We start from the raw sequence: 23,228 nt of genomic DNA on the forward strand, positions 1-23,228 counted from the left end.
AGGGATCTTAGGGAAGTTCCACTGTCACTGTCACATTCATCTTTGTGTGCAATAACGGAGTCACTACCGACAACGTCCAATATTATGACCACAGTGCCGGTTAGGGATTACCTGAGACGTAGGTATCCTCGTTTTCTTTTACTCTTTTATAAAGAACGCTAACAACAAGAGTTTAAAATTGCTGAACAGTTTCGCTCCCTTCTCAACAGTGCACTACAGGGAAAGATGAAATAACTAAAAAAAACGATAACAAAGGCAACCCGTTCATCAAAGATTAAATCTAACACTTGACAAGGCGAGGATGAAAGGGGTGGCTATTAAAAATATGTTATTTATACTGTATACAGATCAGGGTTTTTCTCTTCTCACTCGTGGCAGATCTAAAATGCATCTTTCTGTTTTGGTGGGATAGTACATTCGTGAACTGTCCCCAGGGCTTTGTCCCAAAAATGCAATGCCGCGTTGTCTTTGCAGTTATTTGGCGTTAGTCCTCATGTATTTGTGAGTAATACCACATGAATTTCTCCTACCGTTTTCTTTTTCTCCCGCTCAGTATATCGTGCCGCTTTAGTCACCTAGTCCCTCCCCTTTCATTCTCGCTTCATGAAGTGCTAGATTTGGTCTTTGATGAACTCGTTGCCTTTATTATTTGTAGTTTTTGAAATATTCCATCATTCCCTGCGTTGCGCTGCTGAGAAGGGAACGAAAATAATTTGGCAATTATAACTTATTCCGATCGTCCTTTTGCTTGGTTCTGCTGCCTCGGTGCATTAAAAGCGCTGAGCAAACTCCAGCACTAACTTTATAAGTCCAGAACACCAGTGAGGATCAAAAGTGACCATGCGCCACACTGGAGTGAAGCGGGGCTATATTATCAGAGGCACGAAGGCAAATAGCAAGCCATGGCCCAAACACAAACACCGAGGACATCAAGTGGATCAAAGCAAATCCGGTCAGTCCGGGAACCGCACAATTAACCATGTCAAGCATGGAAATAGGCCAAGTCCAACTACAAGGAAGGCGAAAACTGAAAGGCGCACAGTAAGCACAGCGACGTATAAATAAAGAACAAGACGTGTGAAACAAAGCATGCAGTCAACAAAACTGCACACACAATGCAGAGGTCAGAGACGCACAAAATGTCAAAGGAAAGATAAAAACCATGACAGCTTGATCAACGCCGGGTGCAAAGCTGCAGGACTTACTTTTAAAAGCTGTAGCAGAGCAGAGGACCTCAGCACTAAAGCAGTCAGCCGGCGGGGTGACGTCATGGCAATAGAAGCGGCGAAGTGTAGGAGCACTCTTCCAATCAGCAGCTGCCAAGATAGCAGCAGTAGAGACACCGCCAGCATGGGCATATAGCAGATGCGGCCGCGCCACAGGTATATTCATCAATGCCAGCAGGACCAAGCAAGCACCTCCTTCAACCAACGGGCAACGGTAGAAGAAGAGACAGTGTTAGGTTCGGTAGACAAGAGACAAGTAGTTTATTGGTTAGAATATACGAAGTAGAAAACTGTTTAGATTCAATCTGAAAACGACAGAGAAGACCTTCAAAGATATGCGTGCGTGCATACACAGTAGAGCTAAAGTTGTACGGCATTACGTCATAACATAACACGCCCCTTCGAAGATAAAATTCCATGGGTGTCAACCGGACACAAAATAACAAACACAGTAACATAATAATAATTATACTCTCACGCCCCTTCTGAGATAAAACCTGGTTTTGTCTCAACAAAAATAAATAAATAAATAAATAAAGTCATAACAGACGAGATGAAATGACATAGGCATGATGTCAAGATGAGACCAAATGCTACAGACAAACATTGTCACACATATGACTGTCCAGACGTAGATGTAATGGTGAGACTAGCGGAGTCAACACATGGGGGAACGAAGTAGTAGTAGTAGTAGTAGTAGTAGTAGTAGTAGTAGTAGTAGTAGTAGTAGTAGTAGTAGTAGTAGTAGTAGTAGTAGTAGTAGTAGTAGTAGTAGTAGTAGTAGTAGTAGTAGTACTTGGTCCGCCCAGTTAAAATTGGCGCTTATCTTCACACTTGTCTCAGGAAAGAAATACTAATATTTGAAGCAAGCTACGGTCACAAAGCACTATATACATGATTATTTACATGTCAGTAAGCAACTCAGTCGAAAATTCAAGCAAGTTACACATCTTCCTCGCCACTATCGTCGCTGGAGGAAGAGCTCAAAACGTACGATCCGGACAGCTGCTGCACAGGTCGTTTCATAGCTTGTTCCACTTCTCCTCGTCTCGAATCACGCTCAAAGGCAGTGCGTGCCTGTCACCTTCCCATCAGAAGCTGAGTGAGACTGCCCGCATGTTGACTGTGTTATCCCCGTTCGTCGCAATAATGCGACTTTGTTTGAGACAAAAAGGCAACGCCATATCAGTGTCCTTTTTTCAAATCGCCTCTTGCGCTTGTCGGACTTGCTGATCAGCACCCGTACCCACGCGAGCCGCTGGTGCTTGTACATGCAGCGCAGTGATAGCTTCCGCTTGATGTAGCACCTGTGCGTACTGCACCTACAACGCCGTGCACCAGGCTTTTCGGCTAGTTTCCTGAAAGTCCTTTGCACGAGTGTTTCTCTCAGGACTTGGTGTTTCCTTTGATTAGCTCCTTTGCCCTGTCCTCTGTGAGCTTCAAAGTGTGTCCGCCGGATTGGTCTCACTTACTGGAGACATCGACATGAGCTGCAGTTTCTTCGTCAGCGATTTGCTGGTGATAGCCCTTCACTAGGCGCTGTACTGTGCAAGCACTGAAATTCAAGCTCGCGAAGCGCTTTTTCAGCTTTTCTATACCTCCCCAGAGTAAACAATCCTTGCCATCAGACAGCTGGAAGTAGACAGAAACTGTATTCTCCATCGCTCTGAAATGCGAACATCCTGACCTATTTTACGGACTCGAGCGGAGGTTGCAGTGTTTTCTTGCGCTGACGGAAGTGTTCGTCGGCGGCAGCTCCGTCAAAAAGACTCAAACGAACTGATCGCAACTTCTGTGATGGTTTGTGCTGCCATGTCGTCGGATGCAATGGTCAATGGTCATGTTCGGATGGTGAATCGGCGGTTCCATGCCGTATGGCACAGGCAGAACACCAAAAAAACAAGTGAGAAGATAAGCGCCAATTTTAACTGGGCGGACCAAGTAGTAGTAGTAGTAGTATTTATCATTTTACTAGGGCAATCCCCACAGACTGTGAGTCTTTTTACAGGGTACCCTAGGTAAGTGCGTGAAATAGAGCTAAATGAAGAAAGCCGTAAGTGCGTGAAATAGAGTAAAGAAAAAAGAAAACGGTGGCTGCACACTGTGCCATTATGTGTTGCAAAAGAGGCTGCGAAGAGTACTGTTGAACATTGCAAAGGAGGCTGCCTGGCGGCATGCTGCTGGAAGCGAATTCCACCTGTCAGCAGCCAGGTGAGGCAAAGCATAGAAACCGTACCGTGACGAAGCATTAGGCAGGGCTAAAGCCAGGGCGGACTGTCCCCTGGTCAAGGCATTGGTATGGTTGCTATTTGATCTAAGTACAAAAAGCTCGGCAAGTAGAGGGCTGCGGCGGCCATGCACACATTTATAGACAAGGCAAAATATCTTTAGGTTATAACGGATGGCGACAGGAATAATTTTGTGGCGTTGACAAATGGTGGCGGTTGGGTGGCATGGTGGGTAGCCAAATGTTATCCTGAGGCTACGTTTGAAGCATCGAATGAGTGTGTTGTATAGGGTTGCTGATATCGTGTGAACGTAGCAGTTGCTGGCGTACTCCATGGTGGATTGGATAATGCTTAGGTAAAAGGAACGTTGTGCCTGGGTGGTGATGTGATGTCGTATTCTGCGGAATGCGGCCAGCTTACGGTTGACGTCAGCAACAACTTTCCCGACCTGCTCCTTGAAGGCAAGGTGCTGGTCGACTAGCACTCCAAGGTAACGGACACACTGGGAAGGGGATACTGGGAAGTTACCACAGATGACAGTGAAGGTAGGTGGAAATGGGGTTGTCTTCCGGCGGACGATTAATAGTTGAGTTTTGTCGGGGTTCAGTAGGAGGCCCAGTTCCGTGAGGTGTGATTTAACCGCATCGAAGCTCTCTGATAGTCGGTCCTGTATCGTGTTGATGCAGTTGCTCGATGCGTAGAGTCCTATATCGTCGGCGTAGAGTATGTTAGATGTGTGAGTTGGTGTGACGTCTGTTACGTGTCTTGTGTAGATTGTGAAAAGAACGGGGCCCAGGACAGAGCCTTGAGGTACCCCTCGACTACAGGTCACGGAGTCGCCGGATGTTTTTGTGGAGGGGTTCGTCACTGTCTGTCGACGAGCGCTTAGATAGGAGGCGAACCAAGACAGTGCTGTGCCACAAATACCGCAGGAGTAGAGCTCGTTGATGAGTGGCTGGTGCTTGACCCGGTCGAACGCCTTGCTCATGTCCAAGAATAACACTCCGGTGTTCTGACCGTCATCCAAGCGTTGTTACTTTGATATAGCCAGTGAAAGTGCATCCTCTGTGGAATGATCAGAGCGGTAGGCGAACTGTTGGGGAGGAAGAATGTTGAGCTCTGGGTGGGTGTTGATATAGCGCTGCAGTTGATGAAGGACGATCTTTTCTAGAAGCTTGGATACGATGGGGAGTAGAGATATGGGGCGATAGTTAGAGGGACATTCTGGATTGCCTTTCTTGAAGAGGGGGAATACAGACGCTACTTTATATATGTCTGGAAAGGAACCGAGGGAGAGTGATTCGTTGAAAATGAGACAGAGGGGACCGGCTAGTTCTTCTGCACAGATCTTCAGAGGAAGGGGTGGGAGTTCGTCGGATCCGGTGGATTTGAAAGGGGAGATCTTCTTGAGGAGCTTGCTGACTTCAGTGGTAGTGACAGGGGTGAAATTTGCGAAACTGGTGAGCTGTCGGGGGCCTTGGGGGATTTGCAGGGAAGGAGGTCGCTCTGGGTCAGAGACGACCGATCCAAAGAAGTTGGTGAGGCTGGAAACGTCGGCTTTGAGAGGTGTTGGAGTGGTGTTCCGACCAAGGAGTTTGTTGAGCAGTTTCCATTGGCGGCGAGGATCATTTCGGCAGTCTGAGAACTCCCTTACTAAATATTGATTCTTTAGGCGTTTGTTAAGCAGCGTGCCTTCTCTTCTTGCTGCACGGTACAGTTGCAAGAGCTGGGTGTCAGTCGGGTTTCTCATAACCGCGCGGTGAAGATGTTTGCGACGGTGGAAGAGATTTGTTAGCGCTGGTGTACACCACGGGGATGGCTTAGGTTTCCGTGATTTCTGACTGCGACAGGGCCGTAGTGGACACAGCGTGTTTACGGCCAACAGGACGCTGTCGCGAAACGCTGATGCTGATTCATCCAGCGATTGGGAGGTGCCGCTCGTCGATTCGGCCACATTCTTTGCGATTTCTGTTTTCAGCATATCAGGGCTGATTGAAGACAGAGTTGGTCGGCGGATATGTCGTATCCCTGTAGTTGCGGGTGATGAAGCTCTACCAGGGGCGCTGTAGGAGAAAGTTACAAGGTGATGATCACTGACGTCTACTACGGGATGTACAGCTTGGTTCCAGATGAAAGCTCTGGAACTGCCTGGCGCACGACCTAGCAACTGTTGATCGACCAGTACAACGTCTAGACATGATTGGCTGGGGAATCGTGTGGGAGAGGAGATTATGTTCTCAAGGTGAAGTGAGCTGCAGAACTCTTTGAAATGGTGAAGGTGGGATGTGGGTGGTGTTCGCAGTGTGTCACAGTTTAGGTCACCCAGAACAATCATCGGTGCACGTGGGTTGTAGAGATGATCGGCGGTATCTGTAAGAAGCTGCCAAAAGCCCACAGTGTTGTTTGGGGGCCTGTAGACACAGGTCAGTGTAAGCTGGTCAGTTTTTGTGGTCTGCACCACAATGCACAAGACTTCAAGCTGGTTTGGATTTGGGAAGGTGATGGCAGTGACAGTGAGTGAGTGCCTGACATAAAAACATATTCCTCCACCTTGCTGGCTAGTCCTGTCAGATCTAAGTATAGAGTAGCCAGGTATTGCAACTAGGGCATCGCTTATAGTGTCATTGAGCCAAGTTTCAGTAATGGCTAATACATCTAGGTTAAAATTATGCAAAACGTGGTGGACTTCTTCAACTTTGTTCCTGAGGCTGCAAATGTTGAGGGTTCCTACATTAAGGCTAGTGTGGGGTAACTTACAAGTGTTTGATGGAGGAGGAGGGGAGAGTGGTGGCTGCACGCCTGTGGCTGTAGACCGGTTAGAAGCTGCCCTTGCGTCTGCGGATCCGCTTGAGGAGGTTTTCGACCTCTTTCGCACTGACTTCGTTAGCCCACGTGACCTGTGGGTCTGTGTCGTTGTTCTGGCATTCCGAGGTGGCACTGTTACCTGGGCGAAAGGAGTTCTTTCCCCTCTTCACTGGAGTAAAGCCATCGTCTTCAGTGTCCGGTGATGGGTGTGTGGTTTTCCCCCTGGAGGTGGCCAGAGCAGTCGTCGGCGTGACTGGGGTGCAGGCGACTGTGTTGGCGGCTGGCGACGCTGCTGGCTTCGCTGGGGTCAAGCTTGTGTGCGGTACTGCGGCTGCGACCACCTCAGTGCTGGCAGGTGGTGCGCGTGCGGTTGGACTTTGCAGGGCTTGACTGTACGTGTTTGGTGGTGGTACAGCTACAACTACCTCCGTGCTGGCAGACGGGCCTTGACTGCACGCCTCCCCAGCTGGTGGCGGTGTGCATGTCGTGGATGTCTCAACTACCTCCGTGCTGCCAGACGGGCCTTGACTACACGCCTCCCCAGCTGGTGGTGGTGGGGCTCGCCCTGTACGGGGTGGTGCACGTGCGTTTATGCCCTTATTTGGGCATTGTGCTGCGAGGTGGTCAGGGTTGTTGCACACATTACAGTAGTAGATCTACTCACTAGATCTAAGACTCTAACCCAGACGAATGCATGATGAAAAAAGAGAAAATAATAAGGCACCCATTTTTATAGTCCAGGGGATGGCCCACGCCTGATAAAAAGAATAAACAGAGAAAACTCGGAAAAAAGACAGTTCAATAACTTCAATTGCACACTGATCACTAAAGAAGAAGATGAGTCCGTCTATGAGGAAAGCCGAGCCTCAACCACCTCCAGACCAGTATTGTCTGGGTTGAGATGGATGCTGTTGCACACATTGCAAGTACGCACCTGGCCATCGTAGCGTACGCGTACAGTCAGCCCGCCCTGGGTTTTTATGACGGACGGGATGTGGGTGCCCTTGTTTAGCTTGAAGGTCAAATGTCGTATACCCGTAGCAACTCTCAAGCCAGATTTCGTGACAATGTGCCCATGCCGTACTCCCTGCGTGCCTGCGCATGTCCCGTACCCCGCCAAACAGACAATGAGATCTTGGTCAGAGACCCAGATTGGTGCATCCAAGACTCTGATTTCAACCAGGGGTTCCGTGAAAAAATGGACAAGAATGGCGGTTCCGTCCAACTCAATGCCGTGATCTGCCATGGCCATCGCACTCTCGTTGGACAGGAAAGTTACAATGCATCGACTATTTGCACTTGTCTGTACCGATAGGAGGTCATCATAGCCGGAGGCCGCGATCGCCTCAGCCACAACCAAGATTTTGATGTTCCGGGGCAGACAAACTTCACGGAGTTCTGCTTCAGCTGTTCAGCAGGCACATCTTTCCAGACTGGAAACGTTTCCTCGTTGTTCATTTCTTGATTCCTGATAGACTGGACTTATGACATATGAAATTGGCAGGCAAAACGATTAAGGAAAAAACACACTACAGAGGAGCGTCAAAAACTGCATCCGACTTGTAAACTGAAAAAAACGTACGGACGAAGAAAGCGGCGATTACGCCAGAGGACACGGCCACTAGGCATCTTGACGATGTAGTCGCGCCGACTGCCAATTGCGACAATGACGCCACGCATGGACCACAGCTTGGTCTGGTGGTGCTGAACATCAACGTGGGTGCCAATCCGTAGAGAATGGAGAGAGCGTGCCGATTTGTCATAATGTGTTTTCGGATCTACAGAGTCCACAGCTTCAGCAGACGCAATCCAGTGTCGATCAAAGCTGGCACGGTGGGCGAACACAAACGACTGGAGGGACTGACGGAACACCACTTGGGCGGGGCTGCTGCCATTAGGGCGGGGAGTATTGCGCCACTCCAACAGGCCGCGTTGGAAGGAGTCTACATCCAGATCTCCATTCCGGGTGGTCTTCTCAATGAGCAGTTTCACTGCTTTCACTGCTGATTCCGCATGGCCATTGGATTGAGGGTAGTGTGGGGTGGAAAAGCACTGTTCCACACCCCAACGCTCACAGAACTCACGTACACGGGAAGCGGCAAACTGCGGGCCTCCATCAGTGAATATCTTGCGCGGTACGCCAACATCTGCGAACCAACGGCGGAAGTGACAAATGATGTCATGGGAGGTAGCGGTACGGCCAATTCGAGCTACACACGGCCAGCCGGACAGACGGTCAGAATATACCAGGAACTGCCAGCCTTGACAGGAGAAGAGATCTGAGCTGGCATACTCGAATGGAAATGTCGGCTGTGGCTCGCGCATCAATGGCTCCTTCTGCTGCGAACGTTGGAGCTCACGACAGACAGGGCAGGCACGGATCAGGGCTGTGATGTCATCACTCATCCTCGGCCAGCAAACCACTTGACGCGCACGATGCTTGGTACGTTCCAGGCCCTGGTGAGACGAATGCAGGTCAGTCAGTACACGGCATTGTAGAGACTTGGGCACAACAAGACGAGAGCCACGGAGAACGATGCCGTTATCCAGGGTGAGGTGCTCACGGCCATTCCAATACGGAGCGAGAGCAGGTGGCATGTGACGTCTGGCAGAAGGGAAGCCGTCACGAATATATGAGACTAACTGCACGTAATCAACGTCAGACTGAGCGGCATCGCGGAGCTCGTGGAACGGAAGACCAAATAGTGCTGATCCGGAGTCATCCTGCTGAAGGCATGCACGGATGGCTTGTCCAGATAGCGAGTCGGCTTCTCCCAGGAGATCATCGGCAACCGGGTTCTGCACTGGAGCACGCGACAAGGCGTCAGCAAAGGCATGCTCAGAGCCCTTGCGCCACGAGACGTCGAATTGATAGAGTTGTACCTTGGTCATCAGACGTTGGAGCCGAGGATTCTCAACCTGGTCCAGTGTGTAGGTGTTCAATATTGGAACAAGGGGCTGATGGTCAACAACTACATGAAACGACATGCCAGCAAGATAGGTGTGGCATTTTCGGATGGCCCAGGCGACACCCAACATCTCCAGTTCGATCATTGCGTACCGGGATTCGGTGTCGGTGATGAATCTGCTGCCGCACTGAATGAGGCGCCACGAATTATTCTGGTACTGCCAGAGGCCAAATCCGAGACCCTTGGTCCTAGCGGCGTCACACTCGAAACGTGTCTGTGCTGACGGGTCGAAGAAGGCCAATAACGGTGGGTCAACAAGTGCTTGCTTCACAGCGTCCATAGCGACTGTGTGCTCGGGCAGCCAGAGGAACTCATTCTTGGCTTTCAGCAGACCGCGGAGAGGCGCTGCGTGTTCGGCGATGGTTGAGCTGAAATCACTGCACTGGTTGACGAGACCCATGAATGATCGCAAGTCAGTGCGATTGGCAGGGATCTCGAAGTCGGTGATAGCGCGGGTCTTGTCCTGGTCTGTCTTCCAGCCGGACTTGTTTATCACGTAGCCGCAGAAATTGATCTCGGTCTCGGCGAAAGCAAACTTCTTGGCTGACAGGGTGATACCATACCGACGAGCGCGTTGAAGAACTTCACGAGTTCGTTCCAGGTGCTGCTCAAAGGAATCAGTGAAGACCAGGCAGTCATCCACGACCTTGGAGAATTGCTCAATACCAGCGAATGCTGCATCGGTCCGCTGGTTGAATTCGTCGCCAGCAGAAATCAGACCTTGTGGGTTCCGCAGGTACTGATATCTGCCCCACTGTGTGATGAATGTGGTCAAGCTTCTGGACTCCTCGTCCAAGGGGACCTGCCAGTAGCCGTGGCGAGCATCCAGCTTGGTAAAATACTGGGCGTTACCAAGGTTAGAAACAACATCGCGAGGTGCGCGCATGGGATGCGCGGGCCGGGCGACTTGCTTGTTAAGCTTAGTGAAATCCACCGTCATCCGGACTTCTCCAGTGCCTTTCTTTTCGGCTATGACGATGGGGTGACACCACTCCGTTGGCTCTGAGACCGGTGCGATGATGCCATCTGCGACCATCTTGTCCAGCTGGAGTTTCACCTGGTCACGATGGGCGTAAGGTAACCAACGGGCATTGTTCAACTTGAACGGCTGGGCGTCAGGCGCGTGTTGGTTGTGCATCGGCTGACCGTCCATGGGTCGGAGCGTGTCCTCTGCAAATACGTCAGCGAACTCGTCGAGGAGGTCCTGGCGGATACGTACACGCTGGTCTGGTGTAGGGTTGCTGTGCTCTGCGGAACGGGATGTCCCTTGTGTCACTGAAGCGATCTGTGGCCAGTTAGGCGGCAAGAAACCTAACGCCTTGAGCGATGAGCGCGACAGCAATGCGCTACTGAGTTCGTCGTACACATGTAGACGAGTGGTGTGCGTGACATCACGAGCGACAACCCTGGCGGGAACAGTTCCCAAGCTGGTCAATGGCTGACCGTTCACGGCGACAACATGGTCGGGGTCAGGTTCCAGATCAGCTACACTGCCACCAAGTCTGCGGAGATGACTAGCACCAATAGCATCAACATCCGAGCCAGTGTCTGGCAACCACTCTAACGTGCACGACCGGTCGTTGTCGTCAAGACGTGTTGACAGCATCACTTTGTCACCAGCCTGCACTGCTAGAATGGTGAGGCATTCAATGGTCTTGCGGCACATTGCCGTGAAGTGGTCCCTGCCCTTGCACTTACGGCACTCTTTGCCCTTGGCAGGACACATTGACTTCGTGTGCTGGGATCGTCCGCACTGCGAGCACTTAGCCGGCTTGTCAGCTGCAGCAGATTTCGGCTTACTAACCAAGCGGATTTGCTGCGTTGATACGATGACCTTGTTGCGGCATTCACGGATGCCAGTACCATGCCGTCACCGGGATGTTGTGCAGCTTCTTCAGCCCTGCAGATCTTGGCCGCGGTTTCCAGGGTGAGGGACGGAGCTGCCAGGAGCTTATGGCGCGTGTCGTCGTTGGCTATGCCAACTACGATGCGGTCTCGCATCATGTCGTCCGTCACCTTGCGGAGGCTCTGGGGACAAGTACTGCATAGCTGAGGTGTACATGTGCTGCACAGCTCCATGTCAGGGAAATCGCACTGTGCAAACAGCTCCCTCATTGCAGTAAAGAAGGAATCAAATGACTCATTGCGCTGCTGCTTTCTATTGTAAAACGCAATTCGATCTAGGAGGGGGTTCCGTTGGCGTCGGATGTACGCTTTTACTGCTATGATGATCTCCGAAGCATCGGCACTGTGGGAGATGACAATCACATCTTCGCGCATGAAACGACGAATGTCGGCATCGAACGCCTGGCGAAGAGCGGACACCCGAGTCTCACGACTTTGTTTGGCGAGGTGCTGGCACACAGCATAATCTCTCCAAACCTCCTCACATGCCGTGAAATCGGCCATGGTTGCAGTGCTGAGCAACACCGGTCGCTCGACAGAAATCGGCTTCTGACTGCAGGATGTCGAAGTGCTGGGTGGTGCCTGGTTGTCGCGCGTTGCGTTTTCGACCAGTGTGGTGAGGCGAGTCTCGCGTGCCTCAGCCGCTTTCATCTGCTGCTGCATCAAGGCGAGCAGGGATACGATTTCAGCACTGATTGGGGAAATTCCAGGTTCCGCAATCACGACAATTATACAAATTCTACAACTACAAGACACTTATGCTACACGATCGATCGTTTGAAAATAAAAGGCTACAGAATTCACGGACAACTACAGGCTGTCAAATATTCCGTACTCAGGTTACTAGTAGTTCACTGCGCCATGTTAGGTTCGGTAGACAAGAGACAAGTAGTTTATTGGTTAGAATATACGAAGTAGAAAACTGTTTAGATTCAATCTGAAAACGACAGAGAAGACCTTCAAAGATATGCGTGCGTGCATACACAGTAGAGCTAAAGTTGTACGGCATTACGTCATAACATAACAGACAGAAGCCATCTAGCTGCCACACAGCGGATCAACGGCCACACTCAAGCAGATGCTGAACAGGACACAGGGCAGCAACAGAGAATGGGCATACTTGGACTGTCTGCAGAGGCTCACCAACACGCTGGGTCTTGCGAGTACCAAGTAGCAGGAGCCGGACAGAGCCATCGGAGAGCCGGGCAAAGACACGAGAGAGCAGACAAAGCTCGCCACGGTGATATGTGCCAGAAAGCGCCAGGAGAATTGTAAGGCGCAGAGTAAGCTGCTTGTCTCTGAGATCAGACACATCTGACCATGACCGCAATATATCCAACACCAGCTCAACATCCCATGTGAAGGTGTAGCGAGGCGTAAGCGTGTGGAGATTGTACGCACCATGGAGCGGCTGAACAACAGTAGGGTGAGAGGCAATTGATGCGCCGTCGACGGGAGGGACCATGGTAAAGAGCGGACAGGTAGCCAGAAATAATGCGGAATGCGCGACCATCCTGGAACTGGTCGGACAAGAACTCGAGAGCACGAGTCAGTGCGGGAGGGGAGGGGGGGGGGTGTTGCGAGGGGGTGTTGTGAGGGGGTGAAGGGGGGGGGGGGGGGAGGGTGTTGGTGGTACATGAACACTGCATAACCTGACAGGAATAGGATTTCCTTTGTATCTAATATGCATGCAAAAATTATTACTTGCTGGTTGCTACTTCATGCACCTTCATCACCATTTCTGATTTCACTATTAGCTAGTGACTGGCTCTCTGTGTTTTGTTTTGACTTTCTTAGAAATGACCGTAGATCAGTGCAACAGTAGTTGCGATGCATTACCCAAGATGCCTTGCACTCTTGGATATAAATGTACCGGTCTCGGGCGTAACTATACCTGCAGTCGTGAGTGTTCTACTATTCTACTATAATGTTATTTTTAATCCCAGAGAGGCAGAGTGTTTTGTGTTGTTGAAATAATATTAAAATATTATTTTTAACTAAGGGGCAGCCAACCTTTGAAACAAAAAATTGAATTGGCATCAATTTTGTCTCATGCTTTACTGGTGTGAATTAGTGACCTTCCTGCCCTCAGCAATATCTGCATTCTCTCACTCGGGAAATGCCTTCAATCACGGCTACTTGAATGGCACCTCTCCTTCAAAACCTTTTTCCCGCTTCACCTCAAATGTATTTTACACCATCAGCCCTATGTGTCAATAACGACGACTTTGCCTCTCTATGCACTCTCTCGTACACACTGCACTTGTATGCATTTCTGCACTCTGGTTGAGGAGAGATGAAGACTTAAGTGCAGCAGATGACGACAGCAACGCAGGGTAAAATGAGTTGAGCGAAAGTGACGCAGAATGAACTCCAACAGTGTCTCTTTGTAGAGACACCATGCATAGGATTTTACTACCTTCGTCCAGTCGATACAAACTCTTCTTGATCTGTTCTAAGTGTTTTCTTATCCATGAAAATCCATGAAGAAGTTTTTGTTTACAGAGGAAGCACATGTACTGTTTCGTCCTTTGACTCATCAGCGCAGCACAGAGAAAATGTACGTACTATGTATGTACAGAAGCAAAGTCGGAAGCTGGGTCGCGACTCTGAGTTTCACGTATTACTCAGAGTTGCGACACAGCTTCCAATCTCTCTTGTGTACAAGGCTCTGCCCTACATGGGTATTGAGCACTCTTCGGACAGTGAAGCACACCACTTGATTACTATGTATGTATGTATGTATGTGACGAAACAGTTCTGTCCGCAGATTGAGTATGTATGTATGTATGTACGTACGTACGTAAGTATGTATGTATTTTTTTCACGTCTACATGACTTTATCTTGCCCGTAAAAGAGGCAGTTACCCCGCAAAAAATGTATGTATGTATGTATGTACTGTGCTGGCAACTGAAATCCGACCCCCTGGGTGACGCGCCGAGCCGGAAAGGGGGTCGGATTTCAGTTGCCAGCACTGTATGTATGTGTGAGTTTCAGGGAAGGAAACACTTTTCGGAGCTTCCTTCGTAGTAAACTTTTTTTGTGCCACGGCCTGGCTCTGCGTGTGCAGAGTCAGCCCTGGCTTAGTTGTAGACGTACATAATATGTCCCCTAGGAAAGATGACGCCCAGCTGTCGTCGTGAGTCCGGGGTTCAGAGAAAAATCTATCACAGGTTCACGCCCGATGCGAACAATCGACTTTCTCCCGGCTCACCTGGATGTAGAGGAGTTGCGTTCCCTCGTCCAGAACACCCACCTAGGAAGGCCAACGCACCAGCAGGTCGTGGTACTGTGTTCTCTATTGCGTCGTGGAATGTCAGAACCCTCGTTGAGAAGGAAGGAGAGGAGCTGACAAGTTTGAAAAAAATTCAAATTTTTTGTTGTTCGACAGCTGAGGAGATTCAACATCCAGGTAGCTGGATTACAGGAGACACTGTGGTTTGGTTCAGAGCAGTATCGAGTGGACGAGAGCCTTGTACTGTCGTCAGGTCGTTCCTTTGCATCGCAGAACGAAAGTCGCACTCGCGGCGAAGGTGTTGCTCTGGTGCTCCGTGGATTGTGTCGTCGTGCGTTCGAGGCTGGTGGCTGCTAGTGGACAGCGCTTGGATCCAGACTCATTGTAGCTCGTTTGGCGTTTGTTTGTGGCAAGCGTGTTCAGTGGCTGCATGTTGCATCCGCGTATGCACCTACGTTCTCAAGACCCCGTGCTGAGAAGAATAAGTTTTATGATCAGTTGCAGGAATTTATTTCTCACGTGCCAGACTCGCATCAGTTTGTACTAGTCGGTGACTTCAATTCTCGTATCGGCACTGGTGCCTCACAAGACCTGTGGTGGAATGTTCGTGGTCCTCATGGGGTCGGCCAGCTCAATTCCTCTGGAGAGGAGCTGCTGTCATTTCTTGCTAGAAATGAATGTTTGGCTTGCAACACCTGGTTCCAGAAAGCCCGCTGCGCTAAGTACACCTGGCAGCATCCCGGCACAAAGGCACGTCACTGCATTGATTATTGCATAGTGCCTGCTCACCACTGCGCCAACTGCATCGACTGCGGTGTCATCACCAGTGCAGAGTGTGATACGAACCATTCGTTGTTGTCTATGAAGTATCGTCTAAAATGCGTTGTCCGGTTTCCAAGAACTGCTCCAAAGCGCGTGCTCCTTGATGTATGCTTGATGTAACATCTCTACGCCCCTGTGCTGATGGTGCCCGTGAAACCACTGCCCAAGCCCGATAGCAGCTAAGCGATGCTTTGGATGACAGGCTGGAGAGGAGAAGTGGACGCAGCTAAAGTCATTAGACATTGCGGGCGATTGCCTTGGAGCCGTGCGCCGTGCAAGGAAAGACTGGGTTGAACTGGCGAAAGGAGACATCGAGCCTCTTCTTTGCAAACGTGATGCATTGTATAAGAAGTGGCAGCCATCAAAGCGCGACTCTGACCGGACAGTGAATCTTGTGCAGTTGTTCGACAGGCCAAGCGCAGATTCCTTGAACTCAATGCTGAAGCGGCTATGTGCTAGTGTCATGGTGAACGTGGTGCGTGGGAGTGCATTCACAACATACGTCATGCCACTTAGGGACTAATACCAACTGTCTCAACTCGAATCAAGAAAGCCAATGGTGACGAGTGTGTCACTATCGCAGAGACCCATGAGCGGTGGGGTGAGCATTTTCAGACTACTTCCTCCGCGTCATCGAAATTGTCGCAGTTTGACTAGTGACTTGCCACTTGTTACTGACAACTCCATAAGCTAAACCATTCAAAACATATTACACAGTATGATAGTCTGAAGACTAGAGTAACGTTCCAGGACAGTTGGACTGAGAGTTTTCATGCAGAGATGAAGTCCTCGTCGTCGCTGATGTCAATGGACGCAAAAATATCGTTCCGAAATATTTCAAGGAAGGTTGAAAGTTGGTCGCGCCTCATCTCAGACGCTTTGACTTTCTCCACAGGACAAGAGCTGCTATGTTTGTCATCTGCTAGCTCTGGATAATTTCTACTTCACCACCAACGAAGCCTAGTAAGAATAAACAATCGTTGCGAGGTCGGTTGATTACCGTCGGCGGAACCACCTCGATCTTGAAATGAACTTTTTTTAGCCGTGGCATGCCATTATTTTAGCTGTGTGGTCACAGCTCATGCAGGTAAGTGTACTATCATCCAGCGCGCCCTCTTTTTCAGCATCACTGGTACGGCACCTGCGCGTGCATCACTAGCACTTCGTGTAGAGTCTACACCGTAGTACACGGCTCTTGCAGGTAAAATCATGTACTGAGTGTCTCAGCAAGAGCAACAAATTTTATCGCCGTTGCATGCATTTAGTTTGCTGACCCCTCAATGTTTCTCCGAGCGCTGCTACTTGTTCCACGAAGTCATTCTCACCCCTGCTAAGGAAAAAGATTGATGAGGCTCGAGTGAATGGCCATAAGCACGAGAAATGTGCAGGCTGCAACGCCTGACTGATCTCAGCGAGTTGAAATTGCCATCGCAGCGACATCAGCGAAGAAATTGCGTCTAGTTCAAAAATTTCAGATTCCAATAACAGAAAATAGAACTTTGCCGTCACCCTATACTGATGACTATCGCCTATGTCCGATTCCTTGCCTCTGGTACGAGTGCTGGTGAGTAAATACCCCGTTTTATGTCAAAAGTCAAACTGCGACAATTTCGATGACGCGGAGGAAGTATGCTAAACGTCATTAGTGATGTTGACAATGATGCGCTTACCAGCTTCCCCCAACAAAATGCCGATGCAGAACTCGCGATGCCACCAACAATTAAGGAAGTTTGCAAGGCCCTTGGGACAGGAAGGCACCTGGATACTCTGGTATTTTGCCCGAACTATTGAAATATGGTGGCCCGATGCTCATCTCCAAGCTACATGAGCTTGCGGTAGACTGCTTTCAGGCGGGTGAAGTTCCACAGTAGTGGAAGGATGCCTTTTTGGTTTCGATTCCCAAGAAGGGCAATTTGACGTTATGCAATACTCAGTAACTGGCGTGGATATCATTCCTCGACGTTGTTTGCAAAGTAATGTCACGGCTTATTGCTAACAGGTTGCAGAAGTTTGCAGAATCCCTTCTTCCAGATTCCCAATGCGGATTCTGTCCTGGGAGAGGCACTGTGGACATGGTTTTCTCACTGCGGCAAGTCATCGAAAAACTCCGTGAACATCAAGCCAATGTTTTGCTCTCTACATTGATCTACGCAAGGCATACGATTCTCTGCCTCGTGCTGGTCTTTGGATTGCTCTGCACCCTTTGGGAGTGCCTGCTCAGATGGTCTCCTTGATCGAAACCTTCCACACTGGAATGGTGGCCCAGCTGCGAATTGGCGATCAGCTCCTTGATGACTTCGCTGTGGAAAATGGTCTACGGCAAGGCTGCACAATGGCACCGGTGTTGTTCAACATTTACATGTGCGCAGTCGTGGACCAGTGGCAGAATGTTACTTTGACCAATTCGGAAGTCGGCATCGACGTTATGAGTCACGGCAGTGATCAACTCTTTAATGCAAGACTTAACGCAGCCAGCTCCACATGTGCAGCAGAATTTCAGTTTGCCAATGATGGTGCCCTCCTTGCCAAAATCTGGAATGGCTCCAAATCGGCTCTCCAGCTGTTCGTTGATGTTGCCACCTCATTCAGGCTCAGGATCAATGCAATGAAGACTAAATTCATGGCGGTTGGGACCGGAGCACACGAAACGGATATGGCACCCCTTTTCAAGCAGTCCGGACCCCGGGCTTATATTAGAGACTGGGCTTCTACAAGAGACTGGGCTTATAATTTTCAACCACCTGGTACATGTGCATTGCCTATTATTTTTCATTTATTTATTTTATATATTTATTCAACATCTTATGGCTTCCGATGGCAGCCAAAACGGGAAGATGTGGGTGATAGCCAACCATGGTAAAAGAAGGAGAAGATTATATACATGAAAAGGAAACAGCCAAAATGCTATATTGATTAGTTTTTTTTATTATGGTGCACGCAGTCATCAGCAGGCCCTCAGATTCACTTTAAATTCTTTCAATGATGCAGAAGTCTTCACTGAGTCGGGAAGTTGTAGCCACGCACAGTAGCCCTGGAAGAATGGCGATCTTGTGAATTGCGTTGACTTGGCCTTGGGAAGAGACACTTCGCTTCTGGTTGAGTGGCCCGAAACAAACCAGTTATAAGGCTTTATATGTTCAGGAACACAACCCAAGAGCATTCGATGAACCAATATACAGAGGCAAGTTAGTTGGCGTTGCTCTAACGGAGTAGTCTGAGCTAATAAGTACAACTCATTGGAGGGAAAGGAAGGTTTCTTCGAGAATAAATTTTTTAGAACTTTCTAATGATGAACTTCAATGGAATCGGATAAGACCTTAGCTAGGCCACACCAGGCTGTGGCAGCATATTCAAACAATGGAAGGAGATACATTTTATATATAGCTGAACGGCACGGAATAGAGAGATGTTTACAATGACTTTTAATATAGTCAAGAGCACGGCTGACTTTATTACAAAATTAATGTAATCTACATGAGCCGACCAGGATATGGAAGAATCGAACATTACCCCTAGGTGTTTGTGCTCCTTTACCGTCTGAATTTCTGTGGGTGAATTGGGAAAGGTGAACTTAAACATTGAGGCAGAATCTGTTAGAAACAGTACGCTGGTTTTTGAAACGTTTGCCTGAAGCCTCCAACTGGACATCCAGGTGACAATCATATTTATCGCGTCTTGCAACTCTGACTCAAGCTGTTTGACAGTTTTACAGTGGCGCAAAGCAGCTGTATCGTCAGCAAACAATAACATTCCAGAAACATGACTTGGTAGATCATTAACATACAAAACAAAAAGCAATGGTCCAAGAATTGAGCCCTGAGGCACCCCGACAGCACGGGTAGCTTTGGAGAGTCTGCTCCCGACACGGACACAAACTGGCTTCTCCCAGAAAGATAGCTCTCTATCCACTTCAACGGTGTATCAGAGATGTTAAAGATGACTTGAAGCTTCCTCAAGAGACCTCTATGCCACACTGTGTCAAACGCCTTGGCAAGATCGAAGAAGCAAATGCCCGTGTACAACTTTTCTGCTCTTGCTCCAATAATGTCCTGTACAAGGCGAGTCAGCTGCAGTGAAGTCGAGTTTCCACGACGAAAGCCAGACTGAGCAGGGTGAATGGCAGGGGCAACATGGCTATACAACTGATCATAAAATATTCGTTCACATAATTTTGAAATGCATGATAAGAGAGAGATTGGCCTGTAATTTCCAGGAGTAGCTTTACTACCTTTGCCCTTAAATATCGGCGTTATTTTGGCCACTTTCCATGCCGATGGAAACTTCCCTTTATCGCCCCTCCCCCGAGACACACACATCTTAGCACCATAGAATGGGGTTGCATTTTTGTTGTTTTTGCTATGTGATTAAGCAATCACGAGTGAAACGAGGGTTGCCTGCTGCTCCTCGTTGCTAGTCTTGAAGAAGAAAAAAAATCACGCCCATCTGCTGCTGCTGCTAGCTGCCAATATTGATGCTGTCCCTGCGTTCGCCACCTCCAACTGCTGAGGTGCCTCGTGCTGTGGCACTACCACACCTTGGTCCGCCCTGCGTTGATCCGGCATCGTACTCTCGTACTCTGCTCATGCTGCCGTACTCTCGCGTTGTGGCCTCGTGGGTACGTCTTACGCTATTTGCGCTTGCCACGTGCTTATGCGGCCCGCCTTATCTGGTGGGCTCTCGCGCCTTATTTCCCATATACGCATGGTGGTGTCTGTCATTGTGGACCGGGCGGCATCCGGGGACTTCGCCTCTTCCATATGTGGTATGTTTGCTCCGCCACACCGCCTGTTCTATCTTGCGTACTCGGTTAGTACTGTACCTTGGCTGAGGCTTAGCTTAGTACGCGCGCTGGAGTCCTTTCGTGCCATGAAAGGAACTGCTTCCTAATATAGAGATTAGGCGCCATGAGCCCTGCTTGTAGTGAACATTGCATTAGTAGCGCTGATACCTTTATGCAAATATGGGGTAGTCTCGCCCGCGCATATGGGCGTACTCGTACTGCGGCCTGGGCTTTCCCCAGTACGGCTGCCCGCCATTGTTGCGCGCCTACTACGCCTATAGCCACGCGCGTGGCTTTTGCCTGCTGCTCGGTTGTCAGCGATAACTACGGTTTGCCGTACGCTGCAAACCTACATTTTTTGAAAGACAAATTAAATAGAAGACATAGAGGATATGATAATGATAGTGCTAGAGCCTTAACAACTTCATTGGAGATGCCGTCCATACCAGGCGATTTTTTAAGCTCAAGCTTCGCAATAGCTTTGCGCACTCCAGCTGTGGTTATTATCAGTCCTGGTGATGTCCTAGATAGGACATCATGGAACCCAGCATGCCCCAGCATACATACTATGCTGTTCCTATAGTAATTGTGACACGTGACTCAAAACTTTGTGTCGCGTCCGAGGAAGATGAACAAGTCGCACTCAAAACAAACGCAACGAAGGCCTTTCGTCTCAAAAGTAGTTAGTTGTCGTTCTCCTGGCGGCTTGCCTCAAGCGAGTCGAGATTCGTATCTTGCCTCTTCCCATCACGAATTTTATTTTCCTCGTTGTGGAGTACGCCTGGACAAAGGAACTGGCAAGCGAATCGTTTTGGTCGCATTGAAAATTGCAAGTGCACAAAAGGATTGGCGAAGGAATTTGTGTTCGCACTTTCAGCAGAGCAGTAGCTGCTGCTGCGATAAAGTTTTTACTTTTGCCATTGGTTTCAGGCAGCAGAAGGATCTGGCTGAAAGCGATGGCGATACGTCCATGACCACCACGTCCTGGGTTGATATCCAAGAAAGACCGTCCAAGGTCCAGTTTCAGCAAAGAGCTGTCGTATCCAAGAAATCAAAAACGCCAACAGCAAGCTTTGGCCAAATAATATCTTCCAGGCAGTAATTTACTTGCCTAGCGCCTGCTGCCTCGTCTTCCTCCCCTGCATGGCCAGGTTAGGGGCGAAATGAACGCACGGGGCGTGAAGAAACATTCCAAAGGCAAAACATTCAAAATTAGAACCAATCGTTTCCAAAGAAGCGCTGCGTGGCAACGAGAAACCCCACATGAAATCCCCAAACGAAAACGGCCATTCGGTCGGGTATTCGATGGCGAATCGAATATACACTACCTCAACCCCTGCCGATGTCTGATATTCTCCGCCTATTCCCTCAAACTTGACCAATTCGTAAAGAAATCCATCGCCATTACGATCGTGCATCCTCTACATACATTCAGAAATGCTCACGCAGCACTTCTTTTCATCGCGTGTGCGCGACCGACGCTTCCATGACAACTCTGGAACAGGTAACCAATCACACTCATTCAGAGTGCGATGTCCTAGATAGGACATCTCCCCGACTGATTATCGGAGCACGAAACGCATTCGGGAGGCAAGGGTGTTGGTCTAAGGACGGCAATGGTATGCGTGGGTCGTCAACAACCGCCACTGATGCAAATTGCTCGTTCAAAGCTGCAGCTTTAGCTGCAGGGTCTGCTGCCAACTTTCCATTTGATGCGAGGTCAGGTATCCCAGGGCTATTTCACGAAGATCTCTGCATGCGAATGAATTGATGCAATGAAGGGTGATTACTGGTATCGAAAATCAGGACCTGCAGCTTTCGGATATACTCCCGGTGACATTTCCGTCACTATATCAGTAGCACAAAGTTTCCCAGCAGGTGCCGGGACTGCAGTTTTGTGCTTCCTGGTACACTTAGTGAGTCTGAATCTAAGATCTCGGCGACCACCAACTTTTCCACAGCAATCAGCATTTGGGTATGTGACACTTTGTGATATCAGAAATGCATGACCATGATCCATACAGTTCTCCAATATAAGCCCTGCGCTTATAATAGAGACTGGGCTTGTAATAGAGATAATACGGTATGCATGTAGGTATGTATGGAGCTTAATATCGTGCTGTTTATATTGCCAATACCTTTTGTTTTTCTAGTTCTCAGCCCAACTCTGAATGTTACGTCAAAGACTACTAATATCACAGTGAAAATGTCATTTTTTGGTTTGAAAGGTGGGAAGGCTTGGCAATATTGTGTTTCTCTGAATGCAATACCCGTGATTGGACGCAATTGGACATTAGCGTTCAACACAAAGAGTATTTGTGGCGATAAAGAAGTACAAACTTTCTCTGGTCTCGAAGAGTTCACCACATACTTAGTTACGTCATGGATAACTGACATAAATGGAGTGGGTTCTGTAAACACGACCATGAACATCTCAACCGAAACCAGCAGTGAGTTCTATCTTTTTATTAAGTTGCTTTGCCCTGCTTTGCAACTGACCAAAAAACTCTTACGCCTAAATACACTAAAGAGCTGTTAAATTTTTCTCTAGGTTCTCAGAGAAATCTCTCCTGGAAGTTTGAATAATTTAGGAAGGAGTCTCAAAGATTTCCTACATTACTGTAGTGAGCACTGGCGTTTAAACGCGTAGAAAAGAAGGGAATGATCTGACACTTCAGATACAATGCATTCATCTTGCAAAGTAGGGTCTCTAAAAGTGGCGAAGAGAGTGAGTGCTTATCATCAAGGTTGGAGCAGTGACAAAGTAGTCCGCGAAATAAGCGGTGTCTCCGAGTTTTGTGCTCTTTCACTCACCATACAAATAAAAAGTGACATATGAAACTAACTGGGGTATTCCCATAATGAAATGAGGAGAAAGCAAGGAAGGCTGTGCATACTTAAGATGCAAGACGTTCACATAAACACATTGCTACGTGCTAACAATAGCTGTATATCAAAACAAGCCCCGTCACACTGGACATGTATTATGTAAGCATCACTTCCAGTGCAGGCTACACCTGGGGTTATACTGTACGGTCAACTATCGACTATGCTGTGTCATTTCGTTGCTGCTGTGACAATGTGTGGTGTGAATAACCCTCATTCCATGTTGACTTTTTCCCATGTTCCCAGTACATTGCGGTCCTTTTTGACCCCAGGAACGTTTCGGGTGATATTCTTGCAAACTCTCCATTTTATGTAATTTTTAGCTGTGTTACCTCTTGTTTGGAGAGCGAGTGACGCTGCTCGGTCATGGC

At 48.9% G+C, this 23,228-nt stretch overlaps 1 long non-coding RNA gene across 1 annotated transcript; it reads left to right on the forward strand.

The window, feature by feature from the left end:
• Window positions 1–2: 2 nt before the first annotated feature.
• Window positions 3–22,401, forward strand: LOC135829946 (uncharacterized). The gene is made up of 3 exons (XR_010555953.1): window positions 3–118; window positions 12,931–13,035; window positions 22,125–22,401. It is a non-coding gene; the product is annotated as an uncharacterized LOC135829946 (long non-coding RNA).
• Window positions 22,402–23,228: the final 827 nt, after the last annotated feature.

The sequence above is a fragment of the Sycon ciliatum genome, chromosome 13 (genome assembly GCF_964019385.1).
Source record: "Sycon ciliatum chromosome 13, ocSycCili1.1, whole genome shotgun sequence".
Taxonomy (NCBI): domain Eukaryota; kingdom Metazoa; phylum Porifera; class Calcarea; order Leucosolenida; family Sycettidae; genus Sycon; species Sycon ciliatum.